This window comes from Echinops telfairi, unplaced genomic scaffold (genome assembly GCF_000313985.2).
Source record: "Echinops telfairi isolate 266 unplaced genomic scaffold, ASM31398v2 ScPeMD7_2010;HRSCAF=2546, whole genome shotgun sequence".
Taxonomy (NCBI): domain Eukaryota; kingdom Metazoa; phylum Chordata; class Mammalia; order Afrosoricida; family Tenrecidae; genus Echinops; species Echinops telfairi.
In genome coordinates, this window is record NW_022105908.1 from 7,699,063 (window position 1) to 7,703,649 (window position 4,587).

General features: G+C 49.1%; 1 protein-coding gene across 2 annotated transcripts in view; it reads right to left on the bottom strand.

The window, feature by feature from the left end:
• SPECC1 (sperm antigen with calponin homology and coiled-coil domains 1) overlaps positions 1 to 1,808 on the bottom strand; it is a 369,887-nt gene extending 368,079 nt beyond the window's left edge. For both annotated transcript variants that reach the window (XM_045293384.1, XM_045293383.1), the window contains exon 1: positions 1,742 to 1,808. The gene's annotated coding sequence lies outside the window, so the exon portion shown is untranslated. The remainder of the gene's footprint in view (positions 1 to 1,741) is intronic.
• Between the last annotated feature and the right edge of the window lie 2,779 nt (positions 1,809 to 4,587).

Here is a 4,587-nt window from a genome sequence, read left to right on the forward strand (position 1 = left end):
CAAAGTCTATTTTTGGTATTCCCTGGGGATTTCATCACTCTGCTCCCCTTGCTGCTCTGTTGGATGCCCTCAGTGTTTCGCCCCAGTGTGATGGGGTCAGACCGGGCACAATCCCCCACTGTGTCTGCAGCATTGTCCCATACTAAGCTCTTAAAGTTAGCTCATGGAATCCATTAAAATGCTTCACAACCTAAAAGTGTACTTTAAATTGCCCCCATATTTTATAAACAGATAACCCTGTAACATAATCACCTATGTTAGCAAGTGTAAGGAAGATAAACTACATAGTCAGAACAATGAACGCCACACAAAAGCATTAACAACAATTCAAAAGTCATTTATTTTCAATCTTAAAAATTAGGCATAAATGGAAACTTGCATAATAAAATAAAGAAAATACTTCATGAGAACACTGGGAGCATTCCTCTGAATTAAACCCAAAGCGAAGACGTCTAACATCCCACAAGATACAGAGAGTGGTCAATGGAAGGCAAGAAATAAGAAGTACAGACACTAGAAAGAGACATCTGTTGTTTCTTACCTAAGACTGTTTACCTAGAGCAGCCAAATAAAGCAACTAAAAACTACAAAAATGAATACAGTATATTGTAGAGGGGCTCCGTATTTGATCTAGCTTTAGCCACCAGATTAAACTTTCTTGGTTGAAAGCTAACCATGCAAAGCAATTTTCTGTGAGTGTCATTGTCGACGACCTACCTTTTGCTTGTTCTCGTTCTCCCCCATCTTAAAACGTTAATGACATCGTGTTGAGAATGGATAACAAAATCTTCTGCAACCACGGATTGAGTTGACTGCTCAAAAATACATTATCTCTGGCCTCCAGCTACCGCAGTTACTAATGGCTAAGCATTCCAACCAGTCTGACATAATTCTTCCGATAGAGGGCAAGGAAGAGTACCTGCAAGTCATATTTTTCAAACTGTGTACTGCTTATGATGGAAACTTACGTGCTGGCAAATGGAGGTCCCGCAAAAATAAAAAGCAGATATCCAGGGTCAAACGTCCTTGTTTTAAAAAAATGCATATAACGCTAATTTTATTTCTAAGATACTTGGGAGGTTGTTACTGTGGCATTCATGACAAGCCTCGCCATCCCTGGGCCACCTATTAGCATCAGAATGGTCCTCCGGGGCTCCAGGGCTCACCGGCGGCACTGCGTGGGGGCACCAGCGCAGGAGGAAGGCCGGGAGCTCGTGGACACGGAGGACAGTCCAGGGCTCGTCGGTCCGACATCACACTGCCCTCCACCGAGCACCGCCAAGGCGGGAGCCAGGGGTGAGGTGGGGGGCAAGGGGGGGCTCGCTCGCTCTGGCAGCCCAGGCCCGGCACCCACGCACCTGTCCCACGGCGCTGGGCGGGCGGCGGCGGCGGGGGGCACCTCCAGGGCTGCAGTCGGCCGGACCCCTTAGCCCTGCATCACGAGTTGCTGCGCCAATCACCCAGGGAGGGGGCAGCCACCTGCCACCTGCCACTGCGACAGACAGCCCGGACCCCACCACGCGGGGTCCCGGCAGCGCCAGGCAGGTGGTCGGTCCCGGGCTGCGGGCAGGACGCGCCGCGCCACCCGGAGCAGGACGCCGGCGGAGACGACCGCGGACGCGCCTTGCCCGCGCAGCGGACCGTCGGGCGCCCCCGCACCGACCCCCGGATCCCAGCGCTCGCCGGCCCGGTCCGGAGAGAGCGACGCGGCGGGGGCGCGGGGCAGCCAGCCACGACTCACCGGCCACCTGTGCTCCCGCTCGGTTCCCGCCGCGCCGCCGCAGTCCGCAGCAGCAGCTCTCCTCAGCGCGTCGCTCTGGGTGCTCGGAAAGGTCCCCGGGAACCTGCCCGAGCCTCCCCCGCGAGCCACCGCCAGGGGCGCGCGCAAGTCACGCGCGGTGCGCCCTGGGAGATGTAGTCCACGTGCCCCTACACCTTCCCCTGGAACGCTCTCCGTGGGCCTGCTAGTGTCCTGCTCGGCGTTGTCGCTGTTTCCTTTGCCTCCTCCTACCAGAACTCAGCCTCTAACCAAGCCCCAGGCTCCCTCCAAACCAGTGGTTCTCAAAGTGTGGGACCCAGGCCCACGGCAACACTGTCATCTCAGAACTTGATAGACATGCAAAGGCTCATCCTCTGGTGGCTAGTTGTTTACTGAAGTAAAAGGCTCGTGGAGTGGTGTGCACCCATCTGCTTTTTCACAAGTCCTTCCAGTGATTCTGACGTCGTCTCAAATTTGCCTCAGACACTCCCCTAAGGGACCACATTGTATTTGTGTCATCTGTTGCATGACCATATCTGCGTACACTGGTGGAGACCACAACGTTGATATCTCCAGTTCAGACTTCCCAGCTTGCTACCACCACCATTGTCCAAAGGTCCATGCCACGTGTCCCTGGGATCCCTCGGAGGCACCTCAAGGTCTATAGGGCCAGCCCCAAACCCGTGATATGCCCTTCCCTCAATGGGGTTCCACTGGCATGGAAGTTGCCTGACTGAAAGCCAGGGTGGAAGGACTTGACCCTGAATTGCATTTGAGGGCATGAACAGTAACTGAAAGGGGAGAGATGGAGTCAGGGAGAATAAACAGCTCTTTCAGGATTTAGTAGTGAATAGGAGGAGAGGTTTTAGATGTTGGAGGTGATTGTACTGCTGAAAGAGAAGCTTTTAAAGATAACAGCAACTTCAGCATGTACATAAGTTTTTTTAGAAGGTGCAGAACAAACTAGCTCCCGTGAGGGAGAGGTTAAAGGTATCCCAATTGTCCAACTTTTCCAAACGGCTGTACCACTCCATCACCTCAAAGATCAACTCCTCTTCCCCTTAGTATTACTAAGGCTCAGTAACCTCTCTCCCATCTTTGGGTTCTATAATTCACTGCAATGTCTACCAGAACTCATGAAGTGTCAAGGAAATGGCTCATGCCATTGTGGTGGCTGAAAGTCCCAAATCCATGTGCCCGGTGTCAGATTGAGGGCCTTCACTGACTCATATGGTCGCAGTGGCTGACAAACCCAAATCAGCAGATCAGATTATGGGTCACAGGTTCACAAGTGGTTAACAGCCAGTGAATCAGATCAGAGGATAGACTGCCGGCTCAACTTCCAAGAGCCAGATGCCAGGCGACGAGGAGCTAGAGGTAGGATTCATCGCAAGAGAGAGAACTTTGCTAGAACATTCATAGATACTGGAGACCCTCAAAGAAAATCTCCTTTCAGGAGCAAGGGGTTAAAAGGGCTGCGAGAGTAGTGATTTGAGTTACACCCTCTAGTGATTCAAGATGCATCACACTCTAGTCCGCCACATGAATAAAATGGAAAACTCACTCAAGGATGGAACCATAACTGTGGGCATGGAAGCTAAGATTTATAACACATCACAAAATGGAAAGCTATAGATAGAAGGGTCCTATTATGTAGTTAACTGCAAAGCAGCATGTTTAGATGTATGCTTGTGAAAAGGATCCAGTTGAGAAGGACTTACTGCATAGAAAGGAGAGAAAATTATATCTGGTACTCCATGGTTCTGGGCCTTCTGTGCTCTTGAATCAGGAGACTTGATATTGTCATGATGTCAATGCTACTGAGAGAAATCTATACATACAATCTCCATCGAAACGCCAATACCTTTCTTTGCAGCAATCCCTCAAATTAAGGAACAACTGCTGCAAGGGGCCCTGAATAATCAAAGCGATCTTAAAAATGAGAACAGGGCAAGAAGATTCTCACGTCCTAATCTCAAAATGTATGAGAAACGCTACAGTAGTCAAAGTAGTCTGGTATTGGCTTAATCACAAATATATTTGACCAAGGGGGACAGAGTTGAGTGTCCAGAGTTAAACTCGTGAATCTATGGATAATTAATCATCAACAAAGGTGCTAAATTTATTAAGAGGGTGGAGGGAAATAATCTCTTTAATAAATACTATTGAGACAAATGGATTGTGTCATGCCCGTGGAATTAAACCTATACAACACACCATATACAAAAACTAACCCGAAATAGATCTAAGACCTAAATACATGACCTAGAACCATCAACCGCTTAGAACAAAGCATAGGGATAATGCTTCAGGACTTAGTCGCCAACAATATGTTGTTAAGCCTGGCATCAAGAGCACAGACAATAAAAGACAGAATAGATAAATTTTGTCTATTGAAAATATCTGTACAATAAAGGGAATAGACAATCTAGAGAATGGGGAGGGGGGTTGTGAGAACCACATATCAGATAAGGATCCTGGTGGTGCAATGGGTTGCGTGTTAAGCTGCTAATAGCAAGGTCAGCAGTTTGAAACCACCAGTCACTCCTCAGAAGAAAGATGAAGATTTCTACCCCTGTAAAGAGTTAAACAGTCTCGGACACCCACCAGAGCAGTTCTACTCTGTCTGATAGGGTGGCAGTGAGTTTGAATTTTCTGTTGATGTTGATTTGGTCACAGTGAGTGTTGTTAAGTCAATTCCAACTCAGGGCTACCCAATGTCATGGGGTGGAACTTTCCATGGGCTACGGCCATTGCAGAAGCAGACTGCCACGCCTTTCTCCGGAAGACTCAATGGGCAGCTTCAAGACACCAAGCAGCAGTCAAGC